The sequence below is a fragment of the Nomascus leucogenys genome, chromosome 6, assembly GCF_006542625.1.
Source record: "Nomascus leucogenys isolate Asia chromosome 6, Asia_NLE_v1, whole genome shotgun sequence".
In the NCBI taxonomy this organism is placed as follows: Eukaryota; Metazoa; Chordata; class Mammalia; order Primates; family Hylobatidae; genus Nomascus; species Nomascus leucogenys.
In genome coordinates, this window is record NC_044386.1 from 22,886,773 (window position 1) to 22,912,252 (window position 25,480).

The 25,480-nt window shown below is 35.3% G+C and overlaps 1 protein-coding gene across 2 annotated transcripts in view; it reads right to left on the reverse strand.

The window, feature by feature from the left end:
- CDH10 (cadherin 10) overlaps positions 1–17,130 on the reverse strand; it is a 155,057-nt gene extending 137,927 nt beyond the window's left edge. For both annotated transcript variants that reach the window (XM_030813936.1, XM_003263183.2), the window contains exon 1: positions 16,735–17,130. The gene's annotated coding sequence lies outside the window, so the exon portion shown is untranslated. The remainder of the gene's footprint in view (positions 1–16,734) is intronic.
- Positions 17,131–25,480: the final 8,350 nt, after the last annotated feature.

A 25,480-nucleotide genomic window follows, 5' to 3' on the forward strand; every position in this document is an offset into this window, starting at 1 on the left:
ATGCTATACAGCAATCAAACCAAAACCATGATATTTTAAAGATATTAAAGACATTTTAAAGCTATCTTTACTGGAAATGTAGCGGAGACAAACTGCAGACACCAAGTTGATAATTCAATATACATATGAATTTGAGAGCACACATGAGAAAAATGCTAGAAGTGGAGAAGAGTTAAATTCCATTGCCACCCCTCAGGTTGGCTTATCTGAAAGAAAAGCTTCTGGTTGACTTTGAAAGCATTTGGGTGTATATTAACACCAACAGCCATGCATACAAAATGCCAAGAACAGAGGTTGATACTTTTTTACCCTATTTGTCTCTTTGAACTTCTTTTAAGTGAAGTTTTTAAATAATACCTTTCATAAACTTTTCCATTACGTCTGAACTCTTTAAGCTTGTATTCAAGTTTCTTCACAAACGTATTTTCTTAGCGTAAACCCAGGTTGGTGTCTTAGTAACCAATTAAACTTCCATATTCATTCCTGCCTTTGCTCACAGAAATACAAATTCTGGAACACTTGACCCTCCGCCCCACTCCCCACCTTGCCACACACACACACACACACATACACACACACACACATTCTATATATTTTCCAAGCCAAGGTCAAGTAAAAATTCCATGCCCTCCATTACTTCAGTTTTCTTACTTATACTGATGATCCTAGCACTTTATTCGTTTCTTATAGTGCTTAATTACATGCCACCAAGTACTTCCATGCATTATTTTATTTCTCAAAGATATAATATGTCTCCTAGTTTTTCTACTATATTCATCTCATTGAGGCAAAGTTCTGTAGAGAATATGTGTTTAAAACAATAAATGGCTATAAAGCAAGAATCAATTTAACAAAAATCAAATAATTTGTATTTCTCAAAATGAGTAATGTCCTCTACAATAAGCCTGCTTTAAGGAATCAATACTTGTCATTTTCAATGTATTTAGAAAACTTTCTCTTTTAAAACTGATTTTAGATTCAGTTTATGAGCTCAGATATAAAAACATCTCAGTATTTTCTAGTTACAATTATGAACATCGCAATATTTTCTAGTTACAGTTATGAATCTACCCAAACCACCCAGCAAGAATTTTAAAATATATTTCACCATACCATAACTTCAAAAATTCTGATTCAATAGGTCTTAGGGTGAGGCCAGTTGTACATATCAAGTGAAAAGGATAACAAAGAAATAAATAAAAAGCAAACTCATCAGGTGAAGAAAAAAAACTGCTTTAAAGTTTCTCCTTTTAAAAAGATAATTGCTTTAGCTTAAAGAAGGAAGTGATAGAGTTTGGCTTTGTGTTCCCATCCAAATCTTATCTCAAATTGTAATCCCCAGGTGTTGAGGGAGGGGCCTGGTGGGAGGTGACTGGATCATGGGGGCAGTTTCCCCATGTTGTTCTCATGATAGTGCATGAGTCTCAAGAGATCTGATGGTTTTATAAGGGGCTCTTCCCTCTTTGCTTCCTTCACAGGCTCTCTTGCCTGCTGCCCTGTAAGACGTGCCTACTTCCTCTTCTGCCATGATGGTAAGATTCCTGAGGCCTCCCCAGCCATGCAGAACTATGAGTCAATTAAATCTCTTTTCTTTATAAATTACCCAGTCATGGGCAGTTCTTTATAGCAGTGTGAGAATGGACTAATATAGAATATTTTCCAGTGGGAAGAAAAACACCTTTTGTGTCTCTCATGAGTCATTTAATCTTTCAATTACTCAATGTTAGTATACCTGTCTGTAAAATGCAAACCATAACACATGTTCTACTTATACGGTGCATGAGTTTCCTCACTGAACATTTGCTACTATGTTGGAGATACTAGGCTATGAGTTGGGGATGTAAATAAAAATTAGAATGATCTTGGTTTTAAGAAATTAAAAATATACAAAAGGAATAAGGCATGCAAAAAACAACTCAGAGCAGATGATGATCCACAGTAAACAGAGGTATAAATTAAGAGTGATGAGTTTTCCAAAGCTAGAGAGCCCTAGTGGCTGGAGAACTCAGGGAATATTTTAAGGAGGCCACACACAGGGGCTCACTCCTGTAATCCCAGCACTTTGTAATCCCAGCTGAGGCTGGCAGATCACTTGAGCCCATGAGTTTGAGACCAGCCTGGCCAACATGGTGGAACCCCATCTCTACCGAAGATAGAAAAAATTAGCCTGGCGTGGTAGCTTCTGCCTGTAATCCCAGCTACATGAGAGGCTGAGGCATGAGAATTGCTTGAACCCAGGAGGCGGAAGTTGCAGTGATCTGAGATTGCGTCACGGCACTCCAGCCCTGGTGACAAAGAGAGACCATCTCAAAAAAAAAAAAAGAATATCAAGAATATCTTAAGGAAAAAGAAACATTTGAACACTCCTTAAGTGTGAGTTTTAGCAGCCAGAACCTGAGGGCAGACTGATCAACAGAAACAAAATGAGAGAGATTAAAATAATAATAACAAAATAAATAAACGGAACTCCTAGAAATAAAAACTGGTCTATTTGTCAATATCATGAGGCAAATTACAAGAGAGGCAGAGAAGCTACAATGAAGAAAGAATTAGAACAGATTAAAAATTTTGACTATTACCTAGTAAGCAGTAATGCATGCTGGTAATATTTAATAGGCATTTGTAATTGCAAAAAAAATACTCTGCCAAGTGCTTTGTAAGCTTCATTTAGTCTTTTCAGCAAAATTAAGAGGCAGCAACGTTATTGTCCCATCTTCTAGACAAGGGAACTGAGGTTTAGCCAGATTGAATACTTTGGCCAAATTTTCAAACTCCTTCCTTGGTGGAAGTGGTAAAACTCTTAGTAGATCTGCCTCAAGTCTGGAGTGAGAGCAATTTTACCACGACGCAGTACTGCCTCTGGAAATGGGATTGTACCCAGGGTAAATATTGAGCTAGTGAGTGACACAAAGTGTCACTGCCTTAAGGACTTAGGTTAATCTCATCCCTGAAGGAAACCTAACACTGTATGTCATCAACTTTAATTCTTACAATATTCTATAGGTTACAATTCTGTGAAATTTTCATAGTATATTGTAATTTCTGACCTCTGGGAAACACCAGAAGTCACTTGAGGGCAGGAGGTCTGAATATGGCTTATTTTTTATCATATCTTATTGCCTAACATGTTGCCTTCTTTATAATGAAAAATCAGTACATATTACGGAATGGTTAATTGTGGGGAAAAATATCAATTAAGAAAAATATATTTCAGGAAGAATTGGAGAGGGAAGAGATACAGGCATGCAGATCAGCTCAGCTAGGTCTTTGGATTTGCAGGCAGCCATGCCTCCTGGCTCATCAGCTTTATCTCTTAATACCCAGTGAAAGGGTACTCACCTTTCAAGTCCCTCTTCAGCTTCCCATGAGTAAAAGACCATGTTCCCTCCTCCACATTTTCCTGAAACTCCATTCATATCGCAAACAGAACACTAAATAATTGACAATGTACTTACTTTTAAACGTGGCTCTCTCCTACTATATTTCCATTTCATTGAGAAAGGGGACAAAAAGATCTCATCTACATCCATTTCTCAAGTTCCTAGCACCCTGTATAATATATATCTTAAAACTCTAAAATGTTGTTGACTTGTGAAGGAAAGATGTAATTTGAACTTCTTCTTTGGTGTGGAGTTGGAATCAAATGGAAAGGATCATTTTTAAAATACAGATAGAATTAAAATCATTTGTCAAATAATTCTATTTGAGAGAAAAAAATTGAGATTTATAGAAAATACATTTTTTGCCTTAAGTAGTGGAAAATGAAAAGCAGTTCAAAAATGGTCCCAGGGTGATGATTGACTTTGAAAATCTCCCTTATCATTGAGGATAATTATCTTGTATAAACAGGTTTGCTATATTTTAGACAAAAATTGAGAAGGAAGTAGATATTTCTAGCTAAAATTATTTTGGGTTGTTTCTTGGTTTTTACTTACTTTGGGAGGTGCTTTCATATGCTTCTTTCTATATTTATGAACCATTTACTATTTATTCTGCAAAAAACCTTTGCCCTAAAATATAGCACTAAATATGACTATGACATCATCAAAAGGTTGCATGCAAATTTTAAACATTTCTATACTCTTATATACACCATTTCAATTTCTGTTTCCCCTTTGAAGTTGAAATAAATGTTCTACATATTCATTTGAAATAATAGCTAGTGTGCAGCGTTGCTGAGAAAAAAACTCCCTCAGTCTTTTGAGAATAAAAGCAAATCAATAGTAATATCTCTCAGAATAGAAGCACTTTTGTTGACAGAAGGAGCATGGTTTAATGGAAAGCAAAGTAATCTTTGTTTTCAGTCAGACTATTGGGCTGTGCACGAGAAATGGCATGCTCTGACCACTTGTTCTACGTTAAAGGGCAGTATGGCAGGTTCAAAATAGAGAAAATAATTTGCCTAATAGCAATGGACAACTCACAGCTTTAACACATAACATAGAGATCATTATTATAAGATTTGTATGCAATTTTATAAATTTGTCTTTAGTTCCCATTTAGGGCTATTCTGTTAATTAAATCAAATCATCCCAGTGCCCCAAAGATGGGTGATACAGAACCTATTCACATGGTATCCTGTAATTGTGATTAAGCTATTCCATGTCCAATGTCACAACTGAAGTTTTACTCAGGTTTTGATGATGATGATGACGATGATGAGGAGGAGGAGGACAATGTTGATACTTTAGGATGTAACATAAATCTATCCAGATCGACTGATAAATAGATATCACTATAGATATAGTTATACATATAGAAATAAAGTAGGGGAAAATTTTGTGCTCATATATTCCTATGAGCTATATACAAAGACAATTTATTTTGATCAACTTTATTCATGTTTACCTTCAGATAATAAAGTAAAGAAAATAATGAGGAGTAAGACCACATAAGCAATCAATGACTATTCTTGACTTAAATACCTAGGTCAGTGCTTATTTTCATTTCCTAGAAAATAATTGTATTATTTTCTTTTTAAGTATAGGTACATACTAGTAAAATTACAAGCAGTAATTATAGGTCTTCCTCTTCTGCAAGCATGTTACTACGTTATAAAAAACCCAGTCAAAGAGGCTTGATATTTGGTGAATACGTATGTTACACAAAGTAAAAAATAGTTTTAGAATTTATAAAAAAATGTAAACAAATTTGTCTCTTTGAACTTCCGATGAACCTACTGAAAAATGCATTCAATGACCAGAGTTTGCCGGTATTAGTTCTCTGCTTTTCTTGTAGGCAGCATATTTTCATGTAAGTTTTACAAAATGCAAAAATAACAATAATTCAGCCCCTGGTTTCTTTGTGTTGAACACCAGAGGATTCTGAAAGGAATTTTTCCTAGAGAAGGTTAAACGTATGAGTCATTAGAGTTTACTTGTAACTGCACAGTAATATATTTTAGTTTAAAAATGATATCTTGCCCCAAAAATATTGTTTTAAAGATTTCACGCAGCTTTTGTAAAACATTTGCTATAATTCATGTCAATATGTAAACATTAAATGGCATTCATTTAAAAATGATTCATTTTCAATGTCATCTTATAACCCTTAATGTAAATTCACATCTGTTTCAATGCTTCCAAGTGCAATGTTCACTTGGAAAAACATCTAAAGCCAGAAAACCTTGTGTACTATAGAATAATAATTCTCAACATGACCACAAGGTGGCTCTCAACACCGAAATATGTTATTTTCCCTGTGGACAAGTGAATAGAATTTTACCAGAAATATTAGCAGCAATTTACCCTATAAATGGGTCAATACTTCAAAAACGTAAATTCATCTCAACCCTCTGATCACGTTGTGAAGCCTAATTTATATTGTTTTAAACTTCAGACAGTCAAAACAACACATCAAATGGTTGAAAACCTTTAAAGAATTTGAAGGATTTTGAAAAGAAATGATTATTTCGGTAGTCTGCATAATTAATTATTCAATAACCATTTCTTGGGCTTTAAAAACTAATTTCTCCTCTAATTTTGCACAATTTTATTCCCACTGTTTTTTTATTCTCACTTTACTTCCAACTAAATGAAAGCAAAATAGATGCAAGTTAACAAACTTTGTCTCTAGTATGATAAAAGAATGTGAAAATTAAAGAGAAAGTATGTCAAAGTTTTTAGCCCTTGTAAAGTCCAGTTCTAAAAGTATATATACATTTAGATGATATATTATACTAAATGTAAAATGTGTGTAATATTAATAGAATATTTTAAATTAGCCATCCTGATGAATAAGCCATGAGGTTAAATTATTTCGCCAAATATTATAGTGAAGCTGTGAAAATAAAGAATCCTATGAAATGGGCACAGCATTTAATCAAGATGAGAAGAAAAAGATAACTGTGACTCTGATTAAGCAGATAATACATGATTAAAGAGATAATAAATGTAAATAATATAGCTATGGCAGATAGGAGCATTACCTTTACTATGCTCACCAAAGTATAACTTTCAGCTAGGTTTAAGGGTCTCTATTATAGCTTACCTCATCTTTACAAGTTATTGGATAAGACGAAGTGCTAAGTATGTCCTTCCAGTATGTGAATGTATAAATAATATATTAATTATCCCTGAGTGATAAATAAAACTGAAAAGAAAAAAACTGTGATATAATTCTGGATTTTTAAAATAAAGCTTTTAAAAAGGTATTTATGAACCCATATAAATGTATATTTTATGACCTCAATGTATGTTTTCAGGTGTTTATGTAATCCGTAGAAACCATTCCAGATGCTTTTTAAATTAACATATAAATAGAGCCAAAAAAAGGAAATAAAAAACAGAAACAGCGGTTTCAAATTGATCTTCATATCACCTTCAATGTGAAGAATGAAAAGAATGAATGATCTAAATAAAACCTGTTAAATTTTTCACATTTTGCAGCAGGTTCTATGTCTTCATCAGACAGTTTCAGGGACCTCGTCTAGGAAATCGGTAATCCACTGACCTTTCAGCTTGTAATATAGACTGCAGAATTATTCTTGAGATTTATAGGTATCAAAACTTTAATGGGATAATTTCTGTAATGCACTGCCTCTGTTCATCATTCTTTTTCTAATTCTCATTACTCTGACCTCAAGAAGCAGAATCTGTGAAAGGAAACATTACTGCAGTGTATTCAGAAATGGCTCATGTTTCACCTGAGTGAGTTTATGTTGGCTCATGGACCTCACAACAGTTAGTCTCACTCTTTCTTATGCTTTTTTCCTCCTCTGTCTCTGTTTCGAGTCTTTCCTATCGTTTTCAAAATTCGTATCCATCAATTCCCTAGTTCATGCAATGCCTCTCTGAGAATGCAATTTTTCAGGTTACATTCAAGTCTTTATGCAAGTGACATTTTCACAATCATTAGAGAATGAATATATTTATAAGTTTTATATTGAGCCCTTTCCAATTACAATCATAGACTTATGAGCCCTTTCCAATTATAATAATAGGTAAATCAACTGTGTCCCTGGAAATGTTATGGTTCAAACTCCCATTTTTCCAAAAATAAAATTCAGAATGAAAAATTTATTACATTGTCGGTAGAATTAGTAAGAGAATTAGACTTAAAACACCAAGAATGTCTCACTTCAAGTACAAAATTATTACATAATACAAGTTAAAATATTTAAATATTTTAAAGTTGTAGCCCTAATGATATTAAATGCTGTGGTAAAAATACAACACACTCAATATTAGTGAAAAAGCATAGGTCACATGAATTAACATGTAATAATAATACCAATGACAGTAATAGCTAGCACTAGAACACCTGTTGTGTATTAGGCATTGTTGTTAGACATTATAGGAATTGCTTATTTTAATCATGACAATTGCCCTATGACGTAAGTATAATTATTAACCCCATTTTACAGATAGAAAAAACTACCAGTGACATTAAATATGAAACATATGGTAAGTGGCACAGCTAGGATTTAAATCCAGACAGTCTGGTGCCACGATCCATGCTTTTATCTGTCAAAGGACCTTGTGAGACCACTTAGGTTAGGGTCATTGCATTTTCTAAGAAAGGAAATCTCAGTGCTTCTAGAATGTAGGCTTATCACTGTTTAGTCTCCTATTAAATATGACCTTCCTCTGGTGTCCTCACAAAAACAGACTATTATATACAAGAGTCTTTTTCACAGAGTGACCAAGTTTTAAACACAGTGGCTTCTAGGAAGTGCTTATTTTCATTACTTTAGGAGTAAGGAGGCTCCTGTTCATAAAAATTGTCTGTATACCAAACTCCCGTGACATACAATATACCTATATAACAAACCTGCACATGTACCCCTGAACCTAAAATAACAGTTAAAAAAAGAAAGAAAACAAAAAAATAGCAATAGAAATTTGGGATACATTTGGCCTCCTGATACATAATTTTTCTGTAGGTTTGTTGATGGGGATGGGTATATTAGTCTCAACTTTGGGCCCTTGCTTTATCCCGTATAGTCCCCTGTGTCTGCAAGATGATAACTGGCTGTCGCAAATTTGTTTTTTTTTTTTTTTTTTTTTTGAGACGGAGTCTCGCTGTCGCCCAGGCTGGAGTGCAGTGGTGCGATCTCGGCTCACTGCAGGCTCCGCCCCCCGGGGTTCAGGCCATTCTCCTGCCTCAGCCTCCCGAGTAGCTGGGATTACAGGCACCCGCCACATCGCCCGACTAATATTTTTTTGTATTTTGAAGTGCACCACAGATCACCAACCAAAAGGCTGCTCCTAACGGAAGCACCAATTCTTCAAAATCCATTCTCAGGGGTAGACTAAAGAAATCCTTTTTTTTTTTGAGACGGAGTCTCTCTCTGTCGCCGAGACTGGAGTGCAGTGGTGCAATCTCGACTCACTGCAAGCTCCGCCTCCCGGGTTCACGCCATTCTCCTGCCTCAGCCTCCCGAGTAGCTGGGACAACAGGTGCCTACCACCACGCCCGGCTAATTTTTTGTATTTTTAGTAGAGACGGGGTTTCACCGTGTTAGCCAGGATGGTCTCGATCTCCTGACCTCGTGATCCGCCCCCCTCGGCCTCCCAAAGTGCTGGGATTACAAGCGTGAGCCACCGCGCCCGGCCAGAAATCTTAGGCTACACAAAAATGTTATCTTGAACCAAACTGCTAACTCTGATATTTTCTTTAATGATGTGGTATGGCTATAAATGCAACGATGCAGCTTTAAAAATACAGATAAGTGAGATCCTTGTATTAGTCACTTTAAAAGCACCCAGTACTTATCTTTCTTGTATTTATCAAAGCAGGAATATAACAAGTCATGTGATTATTCATACAATGGCTCACAGTAGCAGAGACTTTTGTTTGTTTCTCCCTCTTTCTCTCTCTTCCCAAGTTTATCTTTCTGGATGCTTGCACAGTGTCTGGCTTATGGTAGGCACTTAAATAATACTTGGCAAATGAAGGAATGAAAGAATGGATGAATGAATAAAATGCTTTTGAGGGGTTTCTTCAGCAGTATATCTAATGGAAGATGAAAACTTAAGACTGTGTTAGGTGGAGGAATACGTGACTGCCCAATGATGTTCTACCATCTAATTCTACTACTATTTCATAAAAATGGAAACATTTAGAACACAACTACTGATATTTCCATTGTAAATTATATGATATTTAATTATGAATATCTCAGATTAGAACCTGCCTCTTCTCAAGGACAAAATTTGTACTAAATTCATCTTTGTATCTCCAGGTGTGACAGAAGGGAATGGGTCACAGTAACTTCCCCCAAAATGAGTGAAATTAATTAGGAGCTAAAGAAAAATTGAGCAAATTATTGTATAGATAACAGGATACCAGTTAAATTAATAATAGAAACTGCAAAATAAAAAGTATAACACATATAATAATAAATAGCAACATATGATAGCCTCAAATCAAAAGAGAGTTATTTAATGATTGTGAATTTTGAATGCATAGTACTGAGCCCCTAAGTACTATCAAAAATTTCAAATTTCCGTAAGGGTGTTTCTGGAAACAGTGGTTCCTATGCCAAGTTTCATTTTGCTTCAATGAAGTACAAGGCTCTCCCTCATCCACACTTTTTTCTTCTTCGACCTACCTAGAAACAGGCTTGATCTAGCCTCTACCTATAAAGCAAAGTGATTAATTTCATTGCTCTTAAGTCAAGATTATGGTTGCCATTCGTTTATTTTCGCATCTCCACTGGGCTGGATTTCAAATTTCATACTCCATCATGAAGGCAAATCTAACTCCAAGGGGAGAAAAAAATTAGTAAAGAAAATATTTTTCTCAAGTTAAATTTTAGGAGTATTTCATTTCTGTCTTTTTTTAAGTATTGATAGCAAGTACTTATGTCTATTCGCAAGTTAGCGAAGGATTATAAATTAATTTTTAAAATATTATGTATAACTATCTAGTATTAACTATTGAAAATTAGGATACATATTTTAAAAGACAGTAGCTAGAAGACAAGAAAGTCTCAGAAAAAGTAGAGTTCTCATTTATCATTTTTAATTGCATACAGCAAGAAGGGGGGGAAGTCACTTCTTTAGTGTAGAAATTCTGTAGAAAACCTCTACTCTTCACTCAGTAGTTGAAAACAAAAAAAAAAAAAGAAAAAAGAGACAAAGTGACAGTGCTTCTAAGTATATGTCTGTGCTTAGGATTCATTTTTTAACTCATCTCCAAAGGAATAACTAAAGTCTTGGTTGAGGGGGTAGATAAATAAAGATTTTCTGTAAGTTTCTACTCATGGAGAAATATTCAAATTTAGGGAGCTAAATGCAGGCAGAATAAATCTGCATGTTGCTGTTTTTCACTCTTCAGGGACTACATATTGAAAAATCACTCTGGTGACAAAATATGGTTCAAGACTACAGAGCAGGAATAACCCCCAACTTATAATGCTTTAAGAAGAAGTCAAAAAAGAAAAGAAAATATATTGTAGTTGACTAAGCTAATAGATAATCATTGGATAATCAGCTTCTTATTTGATGTAATACGTTGACATATATTTTACTCCAATAGTTTCTTTTCTTCAGGTCATCACTAAAGCAAATCAATGTCACACTGTTGGTTTTGAAAGTATGTAATTCATGTTTTTGATCTTATTAGCAATAGATTTAAATCACTTGAGTTAGAGGTATAAAAATTTTAATGTTTTGATTTAAGGAAAATATTTTAAATAAAATAATTGATAAATACACTTTAGAGGTTGAAGATTTATTTGGAAACACAAAACCCTCAAAATTCCTCAGGTAGCTTAAATATTTTCAAATCTATCAAAAAATAAGCCTATTAATTTAAAATTTACTTATTTGGAAACATTATGGTGCCTCATTTAAATATGAAGTTTGCTTCAATAATTAGGAAAATATTCCTTAATTCAGAAGTCCCAGAATTTACAATGGATTCAAAGGAAGTTTATTTGACTTAATTTTATTGAGAGTGGAGCTATATTTTTACGAAAGGAGAAACAGTTACATTGTAAAAGCTTGTATTAATATTATGTACAAAATTTACTCAGAATTTTCCAATTACTAGGGCAAATATATGGGCTGCCTTTGATCTATTCAGATAATGATATTGAATTTCAACTTTAATTCTTGTATTTATACATATTACATTAACCATGGAGAGAATTCCCAGAATAACTCAAGGTAGAATATTTACTATATTCAGTTTATTGATTATTTCATTTTGTTACATATTATGCCTACCTCAATTATTGTTACACTTTCTGTTTCCCAAATTTCCAACCGGAAACAAAAGCAATGGTAGTTCTTTACTACATTTGCTCATTGTATACCGGATTTCATGTTTAGATTCCAAACTGGTAATACTTGTTTCTTGCAGCAAAGAAGAATCAACATATCTATTGAAACACTGCTTTCTAGAAACATGTAATTTATGTTTATTTTAAAAATCAGGGCTCTGTCAAACCATTTCAATATCCTCTTTTACAGTAAATCAAAAAAGATTCCTAATCAATAACTTATGCATTGAGCATAATAATTCATGTCTGTACATTCTATATTCTGATAATTTGGAGGAGTCATTTCAATAATAAATGCTGAATTCCCATACTTGGCTTGCTAGTGCAGTAAACTACACTGGTGCCAATTTCAACTCCTTAGAAGACTCAGTGTTACAAAATTTATAAAAGCGTTGCTTTCATTTAAAAGAATAGATTCTAGCCAACTGAACTGTATCATATACTTTGTGCTATAATGCAAAGGATAATGTAATAAATGTAATGTATAATGTGGCAGATGATAGAACACTGGCCATAAAAATCACAAGATTTACAGAAATATAAATTTACAATAAGGTAATTTTTTTTAAAGCACATGGGAAATTTATTCAAGGAGTTTTGTAATTGTTTTAAATGAGGAAGGAGGGAAAAGGAAAAAAGAGAGGGAGATGGAAATAGATACAGATTTACAGAAAGAGACGTGGGATAGAAGAGAGAGAGAGAGAAGATGATCTGCTAAATTTATGGGGATCAGCAGGGCTCTGAAGTGTTTAGAAATGTCATTTAATGCTGAATTTCCTGTTGTGAAGCAATGTTGTATTATATCTTATAGTCTATTGTTTAATTCTGTCTTGAAGCTTGAAATGTCATTTAACTTTAATTTGTATTATTGCATCATACAAAGTATGTCGAATCAAGACTGCTTTCTTGAAAAAAAAAAAAGATTGAAAATTGAAATCACGTGATTTGGTAAAGTGCTTATAATGTTTCTGACAAACTCTCTAAGGATACGAAACCCTTTACTGAAAGGCATTTTTATATGAAGGCATTTCAATCTCCCACAGGCAGGTATTATTATGAAGGAATGCTACATTTTATTTCCTAAAATGATGTAAAATGTGATTTTATTGTACTCCTTCTTATTTAATTTGCAGCTTTCCCTTTCTTTAGTTCCAACTCCAATATGGTTAATGTTTAACCAATGTCTCTTAGTCATAAAGCGTATAAGTCACCACATACATTGCAAGAAAGAAATCAGATAAAAATATAAAGAAACTGATGAAAATAAAGCACTTTCATTCTTAAAAAAATCAAGAGTTACTTTTTTGTGAGAAGTTGCATTGATAATAGAGTTAAGCAAAAGTTGTATTAAAAATTTTTAAACAGGTCAGATTATTTCAACTCATCATTGTTAATATTTCATTAAGAATAATACATTCCCAGAAATCTACAAATTTAATGTGATGGGTCTTATTTTTTGACAATATGTGTCTACAGTTAGTTCAAGTGAGTGATGACAAAAACGTATGGGAAAAGCAAAATGGCCTTATATGCTTTAGGTGCCCTTCTATTCAAGAAAGACAGGACAACTGGATTGTAAAAGGGCTCAAGGGCTCATACTAAAATGTCAAGTGAGGTGAGACTGCTCTACAGTCAGAAAAGAAGAGGGCACAGGCGACCCAGAGCTGATATTGTTATCTTAGAAAACAGGCATTGCTTGGTAATTGTTTGAAATTGTCTCTTGTTCTTATGCATGAGAAAAAATCTGTAATTTTGAAGGTTGAACTCATTGGGGTAAACGCAGAAAATTATATGAATGCTCTGTGAATATCATCCAAAGGTTTCAATAAGAAAAAAAAGGCAGATTTTCTTTTAAATTTAGGACTTGTATTTTTTCTGTAGATTTCAGATTATTGTAATTATGACAAAAAATATATTTTTTGTGAACTCATTGGTCTGTATAAGTGTCAAGAAAAGATAAATAGATTTGTCTGTGCTAACTTTCAGTTTTTCAAATATGCATCTATAGTGTCATTCCAAGAACACTTCTTTTTACTACTTAAAATATCATAATATGAACCATATATTGTACTTAGTATAATGCTTAATCGATTTTACCATTGCTCAATATATGTCTAAGAAGGATGAGGAAATTTTTCTTGCTACTTCGTTTTTAACTTCAATCTATTCCAGACATGGCTGTTAAATATAATATAGTTAGTAAACTGTCTCTTTTGAAACCCTATTCCAGATAATATGTTGGGTTAATCGAAAGTAGAGTTTTCAAACATAGACCTGAAATTTAGAGATCAAATATCTGTATAAAATTACTTATAATTGGCATAAATAATTTTTATGTTTTTCTGTTTATAATTTCAGTATTTTACAAGTACTTCTAATGTGACAGCAGTATTAGAATGTAATTTGCATAGTAGAAATAAGAATAAAATGTGGCTAATGCTTTTAATACCCAAGGGCTACACTAGAGATAGTTGGGTTTGCATCACTGATTTGTATTAATTGCTTACTATGAAACACTATTACTGATAATAACACTTAACAAGAATATGGTTCACTTTGCTGCTGATTCAGCATCCTCAGAGCCAATACTGTCGCTGTGCTGCAGCCTAGTGGAATGATTTGGTATAAAAATGACATATTCCAGTAAGAAGTGTTATCACTTGCTGCAAAGTAGGTTAAGAAACATAGGAAATCAGTCATAAGCACAGAAATCCCCCAGATAGTATATGCTTTGCCTCAGTTATTTGCTTACATAAAAAATTAAGTAAAGGTCAAGAAATTCACCCTATTTTTTATACAAGATTCACATGTTTTGGAATTAACCTTTCCAGTTTCAAATAGTCTATTTTTCAACAACAACGACAAAAAAAATACCTCTTCCAGATTACACTAACTTTGTAAATAATGTGTCAGAAATATCACTCTAAATTAAAATCAATCTTTTGTCCTCTTTTTTTCTTTTTTAAAGAAAACACCAGTGTGGGTAAAAATCTAACAATGAAATATTAAATTGATTACCTGCATAGGTAATTGATTACCTGCTCTAATTAATAAACAGTTTCTATAAACGTCAAGGAACATCACCTAGAGCATTAATCAGGTACCGAACAATTTAACCATTGACTTCACGCATATTCATATGTAGGTGGATGCTCATACAGTTTACCTTCTTTTTTCCCATTTCCCAGAGATTTTGGTTTTGTTTGTTGTTTTTTTTTCCCCCAAACCTTTAAGTGTATGGAATTCTATTCTTTGATTGAAGTCAGGGAAGGTATATGCATTCACCAGAGAAGTCAATTTGTTCACAGCAAGTATTTGAAACCCAAGAAGTATCTGATTTAATGAAAGCAGACACTGACTCATACTTTAATAACACAGCCAAAAAAAAAAAAAAAGTGAAAGAAGCATTTCTTTATATTTTTATCATCAGAATGGGTTTGTATCTGATGTGTCCCTAAGGCACAGATCCACGCTGTTTATACTTGTGCACTCTCCAGTCTCTTCACCACATCCCTCCCCAGAAAAAAGCATTACTTCCTTATGCATTGCACACTGAATACATATGTGCCACGTTTAGTACACTGTGGGGAGCAGGGGGCAGATTATCTATGCGACTTAGCATTTACCTATGTTTCTAGGACATAACCTCTTCCTTTCTTCTTCATCACTTTTAACTAAAAATGAACATACGGCTCTGTCAATGACATAATGTTTTCATGAAAGTTCTACTAATTAAAAATCCTCACCATACCAGACCTAAAAAATGAGCACACTCTTGCCAAGTGTTATTCACCACAGAGAAGCTCTTGTAGCTACGTTTTAAAGGAAGATAGAGAGGGGGATGGTGTGGAGGGAGAAAGTCTACTAACATATGCATTGAAGTATAACAGTTGTCAACATCAAAAGGACAGATTATTTTTAATATAGATCCTTCAAGAGAAAAAAATAGGAGAAAAAATAATGTATCTCCAAAGAGCTGAGAAGTAATGGATGTGCAGTTTTGGATAATAGAAGCTTTTGCTGGAATGAAGGAATGAAGGACCACAATTATAGGAAACAGATCTGTTTTTTCAAAGCAAAAGATGATAGGTCATTTTTAAAACAATATTTGTCTTTGTACCTGTAGACTCCCCTTTTTTCATATAAGGAGACCGTAGGTTTTTATTTTAGTGGCATAAAAACAATTTCAGACTACTGCTTTTGCCCATAGTTACAGTGCTATCAATAGTTACTTGTTGGGGACATGCATTTATACTTGCAATATGCTGCATTAATTTAACACCACATAAAATATGGATTTTATTGCAGCAGAAACAATAAATGCTGCAACTGCTGACTACATGCATTTACTCTCCCTCTCTTTACCTCTCCCCCCAATACTTCTGACTCAGATGTAAGATTGAAAATAAGAATTCTGCCTATTCTATTTCTGATGAATGTCAATCTATTGTATTTATGTAGATGCTTAGTGACCATTGACAGTTTCAAGGAGTCTGTCTTCTGCCTGTCATTTCTCTTTATATGGAAAGTACAATGAACTATGACTGAATAAGTGCAGAGAGAATCCATTCATATGGAATGCAAAGTAATGTTAGATGATGTTAGAGTTCACAGCAACAATGTTATCTCTTGAATTGATTTTTAAAATAAAAATGAACAAGTCTGGGCATGACAAATTCACTTCATAACATATTTTTCAGCATTTGTTCCAAGCGAATGAATTCACAAACTCTAATATCATGACCCACTGTTGAGCATAATATATAATTTATCCAGCTTTACATTGCCTATATAGATATTTGAAGCTGTTGTTTCTAGAATTAAATATATAGAGTTGTATGCTTATTTATTTAGGTACTAAAGATAATTATTTTGAAATAATTGCTAAACACAACTTAAAAACAAACATTTATCTCCTCCCTCTCCCCCCCCCCCCACCCCTCAAGTGGAAGAATATATAATACCTTAACGGAGTTAAAAGAAAAGAGATGAAGTCTTCCTACCTTTTTTATCAGCTTCTGGATAATGGAAGTTGGTTCCAGCCAAAATAACCCAGGAGAAATTGTCACTATGTCCCCTTTTTGTTTGTTTTCGGCTGTTATTTTCTATCACTGATTCTACTTCAATCTAACTCAAGCTCTTTCTCAGCATCACTTTTAACTCTGGACAGCAGGGAACCGAAGAAAACGGAGGCGAGCTCTCTCTCTCTGATTGGCTTTCATTCAGTGCTTCTGATTAAGGGGAAAGGAAAAAAAAAAAAAAAAAAAAAGGAAAGGGAGGAAAAAAGCTCTTCCTCACACGGAGAGAAAGGTTCTGCTGATAGAGCTGCAGCACTCGCCATGGGAAGGTTAGAGACTGTGGAAGTGCTGGCTTCTGCGAGCACACAGCGATTTGCAAGTGAATGCGAGGGGAGGGCGCATCCGAGAGGAGGGCTTTGCTTGAAAGGCGTCCCCTCCCCCGCAGGGCAGAAAGACTCTCTGTTTCAAGGCTAAGGTAATCAGCCCAATCTAATCCGCCTGTGTCCGTAATACAATCTCAGGAACAGGACTGCTTCTTGCATTTTTTTTTTTTTTTAAAGATAGTTCTTCTGGCATATATATTCCTGCACCATCCTTACACCAGACTACGGAAATCCAAGTATTATCGGAGCGCCAAGTCAAATTGCAACCAGATCTGATATGTTACCAGAGTGATTTTTCGCTGTGGTTTTAAATGTTTATTTATTTTTTGCTTTCAGGGAACTTTCTCGGCTTGATTTTCCAAATCCCTTTTCTTGTTGCTTATTGTCATAGGAGTGCATACCTCGCTCATCATTTTAGAATGTCCGCGAGCCAATCTTCTCTGCCTAATCTTTGCATTTTAATACTTTATAGATAAAATATTTTATTAAAAATGTAAATATATAATTAATGTTATAAAAATATTTAGACTTTGAACTTGACACGGTCTTCTTTTTTTTCTTTTTAACGTTTTTTTCTCATAAATATGAGTTTCATACCCAAATGAGTGTGTGGACAGATGTAAATACATTTGGATTGTTCTATCTACTTAAACATCTAACTGTCTCGCTATTTATCTATCTCCACATCAAATTGCAATCAACCAAACCTTACCAAAGGATGTCAGTATAACCCCACAAAGTAATTAACATCTTTGCATTTTTCTGGCTACAGGTGGATTCTTTTTAAAGTGCCATCCATAAATAAATTATATACATATATACATATATATGCACGTAAATACATATATGTCAATTATAGTTTTAAAGCTAGAGGAGAAATTACAAAGATCATTTGGCCAGTTATTATTATTGTTTTTTAGCCGATAATAATGCTCAGAATGTTAAATGGTCACAGGACTAACTGGAGGCGGGGTCAAAGCTGTAATACCACACTCCTACTTAAGGTTTAATATTGTTTCTGGTTGCCATACTGCCTCCTCTGTACCTATTTGATCATTCTAACAGTCAGCAGGCCCCTTATATAATCAGCACAATGAAAAAGGAAGGAAACTCAATCTGAGGGGAAAAAAAAGAAGTGAGAGGGAGATTCTAAATTAGATTCCAAAAAGGTTTTAATGTATCACAGTGTTATTATATGATGAATTTTACCAATTAGTTTTATATTTGAGAACACCAAACATTTCCACTGAGCTAAACAGCTAAATGATATTTAGAGCAGAAATGGACTTTTGAAACTCTTAATTTTACAGATGACGGCATTAAGATCAGGAAAATTCTATGGCCCCTCTAAAGTTTGCTAATAATAGAGCTAGAATTCTGAATTATCACCGTATCATTTGCCCATAATTTTTGTTATGTTTTGTATGTTTTTTTCAACAGGGTGCCTTAATTTCAGAGTCAAGTGAAAATAGATATTCCATTTTTTACCTGTGATATGTATATTTGTGTGTATTTGTGTTAGCCTGGTATATGTGCGTATTCAATATAATACTGTTATTGACATGCTAAAATTAGCTGTCAAGAGAAATTTATAATATTTAATTAAATGCAGAAGGTTAGGTGCACACACACACACATTGTTCTCTTATTAAATTAACTATTTTCGTATGATTGTTTAGTGCTAATTTCAAAATATATGACTATATAATGTGAAGAATTTGGGGGTTACATTTAAATAGGTTGAGAAAATAACCAAAGGCTAAGATCTGAGGTAAATTGCTATTTTATTAATTAGAATACATGTTGCAATGATGTATTCCCAAAATAACATTTTCTGAATTATATAGAAGTTTATGCTTCTCTTACATAAGTTTTTGAGTTGGTGTGTTTATTCTGCCCTGTCTAGTCATCAGAAACTCAGGTTCCCTCTGTCTTGATGCTCAATGTTTTTAAGGAATTGAACTCATTTATATGATCCAAGAGAGATCACCCCACATCTACCTTCTAGAAAAATGAATAAAAGGAATAAGAGAAAGTTGCTCCCGTCCTTTGAAAGATGTGACCCTGAACATGTACATGTCACTTTCATGATCTCATGGGATGGAATTTAGACACGTGGTCACACATTGTTGCTAGAGAGGCTGGGGATGTGGTATTTACTCTATTTGCCCAGCTAAAGTCACTGGTGCTATTAGGGAGGTGACAGAATTGGGTAGAAACAGCAGGATTGTCTATTATATCCATGTATTACAGAGTAGTATATTTTGTATAATATACTTTTTTGGAAAAAAGCAAATTTTTATTCTAGTTTAAAATTAAAATTATGTCATAATGCTAGTGAAATATATTTATACAAAATAATGTTAATAATATTTTAACATTTATGAAACAATTGTCGGTTATTGCTTTTTTCTTTTTTTGATCAAGTAATATAATTAATAAATAATAGGCAAAGCATCCATGTATTCCAAAGTTCAGGGGATCTAGTTATAGATATGAGAGAATGAAGAGGAAAACATTTGAACAATAAATGAATTAAACCTATTCACATTTTTCTTAATGCTCATCTCATAAAAGAAAGACTCTATATCTGAGATCAAATGCCATCCTATCGAATATATGCCCTAGTAATTAAAATTAAAATAAAGAATAAAAAGAACATTGACTAAAATGTAAAACTTCTGACAATGGGTTTTCTTTCATTAAACAATATTTTTCATTTTCTTTATTTCACAATATAAATGAGTTAACTTGGGATTCTGCAAGTTTTTCTATTTCTTTATAATTTTCCCTCCAAATCTTATGTGAAATAGTCTTGTGAATTAGATAGGGTTTTCCTGTGGTTACCAATATCAGGAAACTGGTAGCACATGGGAAGTGAAATGAATAAATGAAATGTAAAAGATACAGTAAACTCTCAATGAAATGAATGGGTCAATATCTTGCAGAAGTGTCCTTTAATTTGAGGAGAGGCCATATATCAACTACAAGCAAATAAAAGTTGATGAAAACTTTTGCAAATATATTTCTATATACAACTTTTAAAATTAAATAGGAAATTGCACAGAAAATACCTTACTGCAATCATACAGCACTAAGAAAATTTGAAAGCATTCTATTATTAATATAATAATGGGACTCTATGACAGCTGATCTCTTCATTGCAAATGTGAAAGATCCAATTTGAGTAAAATCAATTAAATGAAACAACCTTCCATTTTGTATGAAACTATTACATGCCTAGAAGTTGTCATGCTGTTGCTAAAAAATAAGCTTAACTGCATAAGGCGTCACTTGCTGAACAGCTATATGCTTCTTTCAAAGTACTAGCTTCTTAGCCACCCTTTCCTCGGTTTCTTTGAATGTTATGAAAAATAATATCAATTTCCATTTTCTGTTAGGAAGTTACTGAAACCTAGTTATCTCGCTAAGTCTATGAAACAAAAGTAGAGTGTCCACATTGCTTCACTCTCCATAAATATGTTGGCAGAATAATAATTTGTCATAGTTTGTTTGACAACATTTTTGCTAAACTCCTTCTAGTCTGCCTTAAAGGACTGTACAGACTTGGAAAATTAAAAATCACATTTTCCTTACAGCTAGTGTTTGGGGTAGGAGTGGAGTGTGATTCATATTCAGTTTTTCAGATGCCCTCATCATCTTTAATTAGAAACAGAGTTAAATAAGCAGAAAGGCAAGATGCAAGGTATTTATTTCACTACCATAGTAGCTGAGGAAGCATGGTTTTGCAGTTAACATAATCTGGGGGCAGTATTGGGAGTTTTTTTTTTTTTTTTTGGGACGGAGTCTAGTTCTGTCGCCCAGGCTGGAGTGCCGTGGCATGATCTCAGCTCACTGCAACCTCCGCCTCCCGGGTTCAAGTGATTCTCCGCCTCAGCTTCCCGAGAAGCTAGGATTACAGGTTCCTGCCACCTTGCCCAGCTAATTCTTGTATTTTTAATAGAGACGGGGTTTCACTGTGTTGGCCAGGCTGGTCTCGTACTCCTGACCTCGTGATCCACCTGCCTGGGCCTCCCAAAGTGCTGGGATTACAGGCGTGAGCCACCACGCCCAGCCTGGGAGCTTTTTGAACCAGGACAATGAATGCGTGATCCTGGGAGCTAGAAGTACTTTGATCTTCACCTGGTAGTCCCTCTCTTTCTACTTAGGTTGTTAACCACATTAAATTGTTATTATTTGTCTAAAATAGTGAGAGCGGTTTCTGTTATCTGCAACTGAACTGTTACTGATATTTTTCTGCTTAATCATATCTCAACATTTCTTAAGTCCTAAAACGTGAGGGTGGAAAAAGGGAGAATCAATCCTGGGAAAAAAATGAAGTGTCAAATATTCAGCTATGTTTAAAAAAATGTAATCATTCTGACAATCAATAGTTAATTAAAGAACATACGATCTTAAATTTATTTTTGGCCTCATGTCCCTTCTCTTTAGAAGTTACTATGCTCTCTGTGCTTTAGGTATAAAGGTTACTGCTTGCTTTCTTGACTTTTTTGGGAATGCAGAGAACAATACCTCAAAGTATGGTGCTTTGGTGTACTGAGCACGTTTCAATTAAAGGAAATTGAAAGGCCTTAGAAACCGCCTCAGAACCAAGGACTTCTTCACCTTCTCTTGTTTCTCCCCCTCAAGTGTTCTCTCTGGAACTTCTCTTATCTAACTGCAGGGAGCTGAAGGCCTGAAGGCCCCTGGGACATTACCAACTCAGCATTCCACTGGAGGCTACATGATCAAACAGCAAACTGTTTATTATGAATGCAGGATGTGAGCAAACTCATGACTCCTTCTGCCAACAAAAGGTTTGCTGGAGGCCATCACTCCCTGGTGCCGAGGTTATCTACTGCCACATCCAGAGAATACAGTCTTACAAGCCTACTCTAGACTGAGCAGCTGACCCCTTCTTCCACCCCACTTCTCACTATCTCTTTTGCCTCATAAAGTTAACTCTTCTGTTTTCTCCACTTGGAGTTTAGTTCATACTGTACTTCTGCCATTATCTCCTTATTATTCTGCTGGACAGCAGGCTGAGTCTAAAAATCTGAAAGAATCGCCCAGGTGTGGTGGCTCACACCTGTAATCACAGGCCTTTGGGATGCTGAGGAGGGCAGATCACGAGGTCAAGAGATCGAGACCATCATGGCCAACATGGTGAAACCCCGTCTCTACTAAAAATACAAAAATTAGCTGGGTGTCATAGCATGTGCCTGTAGTCCCAGCTACTCGGGAGGCTGAGGCAGGAGAGTCGCTTGAACCTGGGAGGTGGAAGTAGCAGTGAGCCAAGATTGTGCCACTGCACTCCAGCCTGACGACAGAGTGAGACTCCATCTCAAAAAAAAAAAAAAAAAAAGAAAAAGAAAAAAGAAAGAAAGAATCTGTTGTTCCACCCACAGCTCCAATTGAAAATAAAAAACAGGAGAGGGAGGATAAAAATTGGCCTATACCGCCTTCTCCAATTGTAGAAATATCTGTACCGCCTCCTTTGATAGCAGAAATAGAAACCCCAATACAAATAATTTTACGCTCTGCTGTCACAGCTGGAGAGCCCTTAGGACCTTGCACTTTTCCTATTTCCGTGAGGCCTGATCCAAACAATCCACAGCAGATTATTCACGAACACACTCATCTAGAGTTTAAGTTGTTGAAGGAATTAAAAGCAAGTGTGGTAAATAATGGCATGCAGAGCCCATTCACCTTAGGATTGCTAGAATCTGTGTTTGGTGCTATGGTCTTTTACCCTTTGATGCGAGACACTTGGCGCGAACTTGCTTGCCCACTAGTGCATATCTGACATGGAATTCAAATTGGCAAGAAATGTGTGCAGACCAGGCTAAACAGAACCGTGTTGCTGGACACGCAGACATTACAGAGGATATGCTGTTAGGTAATGGCCCTTATTCAGACCTGGAACGTCAAATGGCACTCGCAGACACTGCTCATCAGCAATGTGCACAGGGCGCTAAACGCGCCTAGGCCACAATTCCTGAAGAGGGGAGTCCCCGTACAATCCGTTTAACATACAACGTTCGCAGAAACCTATACACAATTTCTTGCAAGATTACAAGGGGCAGTGAAGTGTCCGATTCCTCATACGGCGGCTGCAGAAATGCTAACCTTAACTCTAGCTTTTAAGAATGCAAATACAGATTGTAAACATGCATTGGCACTGGTGAGGCATACAGAAAACTTGGGAAATTTTCTCAGAGTTTGTCAAGATGTAGGAACCGAGCTTCATGGCTCTGCAATGTTAGCACAAGCAATGGCTAATTTAGCAGTTGACAAATCTAAAAGGAGCCAAGGATCAAACCCTAAAATGAGAAAATGTTGTAAGTGTGGAAAAACTGGACATTTTATAAAGGAATGCCACCGTATCTCAGGACAGAAAGGACGTTACAATGCAGTACCCCACCCAGTGGAAAAAAATGCCAGGACTTTGTCCTTGCTGTAACAAAGGACATCACTGGGCTAATCAGTGCCACTCAAAATTTCATCAAAAAGGCACCCCCCTGCCGGGAAACGAGACAGGGGCCTGGACCTGGGCCCCACAAACAATGAGGGCGTTTCCAGTCCAGACCTCAACCCCATTTCAGGGATGAGTTCCTGGAGGCACATCGATTCCTTCACCCCAGGAACACCGGGAAGTGCAGGATTAGATCTACCCACTAGAGAAAGAATTGCGTTAGTTGGTGGAGACAAACCTATCAAAGTTTCCACTGGCATTTGGGGACCTTTACCAACAGGATATAAGGGACTAATTTTAGGCAAAAGCTGCCTTAACTTGCAAGGCATTACTGGAGTCCCAGGAGTGATTGACTCAAATTATGAAGGAGAAATTCAAGTAGTTTTAATGCCACAAGATCTTTGGGTTTTTGAAATGGGAGAATATATTGCTCAATTATTGCTTATTCCCTGCAAATTACACCCTTTTCCAAGAAAGGAGAAATGAGAAAATAAAGGGCTTGGGTGCACAACTACACGGGAAATCTATCTATCCCAACCCATAGACTCTAATAGACCCACCTGTGTAGTTCAAATTAAAGGAAAGAAATTTTATGGGCTTATGGATACGAGAGCTGATGTATCAGTAAGATCTAAAGACAACTGGCCCCCATCCTGGCCCTTGCAATTAACTTCTATGTCTCTAGTGGCAGTAGGAACAGCTCAAAGTGTTCAACAGAGCGCTGAGATTTTACCTTGCCTTGGTCTGCATGGACAGTCATGTACTTTTCAGCTTTACGTTGCAAGTATAGCCATCAATTTATTGGATTGAGACTTACTTACAGCATGGGATAGGAGACTTACAAATGAATACTTTGATAACCCAGGATTTAAAATGTTGAAGAACATGAGATATCAGAGTGGAAAAGGTTTGGGGAAGTTTCTACATGAAATCCTAACCTGATATGAGTACTGAAAAAACAGACGGAAAAGGGCTAGAACGTCACGATTTCTGGCGGGGAGTCATTGATATTTCTCCTCTGCCCGCGGCCTTACCATTAGAATCGCTTAGTAACAAAACTGTGTGGGTGGATAAATGGCTCCTAACACAGGAGAAGCTAGATCGACTTAATCTGTTGGTAAACGAGCAGCTGAATGCAGGACATATAGAAAAGTCAGTTCGCTCCTGGAATTCTCCAGTGTTTGTTATTACAAAAAGGTCCGAAAACAATAATGACCTCTGGTGCTTCACCTCAAGGCTCAGAGCTAATTGCAGTCATTCAGGTTTTACAGCTCACAGCTTCAGATCCTATCAACATAGTCTGTGATTCAGGTTATGCTGTAAATGTAGCTGGTCACATAGAAACTGCTACAGTTAAAAGTACACTGGACCCGGAACTGCTTAATATGTTTCACTTATTATCATATGCTGCATGCTGCATGCCAAACAGATGAGACAGCTGGTCATATACAGCGACATTGTCTGTCATCATTTGCTCATATGGGGATACCTAAACAATTAAAAACTGACAATGGACCCGCTTATACTAGTCATACTTTTCAAAATTTCTTACAGCTTTGAGTTATAACTCATAAAACAGGAATTCCTTATAATCCTAGAAGACAAAGCATTATGGAGCGGGCACATCAAACATTACAACCCATGTTGAAAAAACAAAAAGGGGGTATAGGAGGACAACTACCACCTCAATCAAAACTACATTTAGCCTTATCTACTGTAAATTTTCTGACTCCTGGTATGGATGGTAAGACTCCAGCAGAAAGACATTGGCAAGTGTTAGAGGAAAAGAGGAAAGTTTATCTGAAAGTGTTATGGAAATCCCCAGAAGAAGGACAATGGAAAGGTCCGGTGGATTTACTGACATGGGGACGAG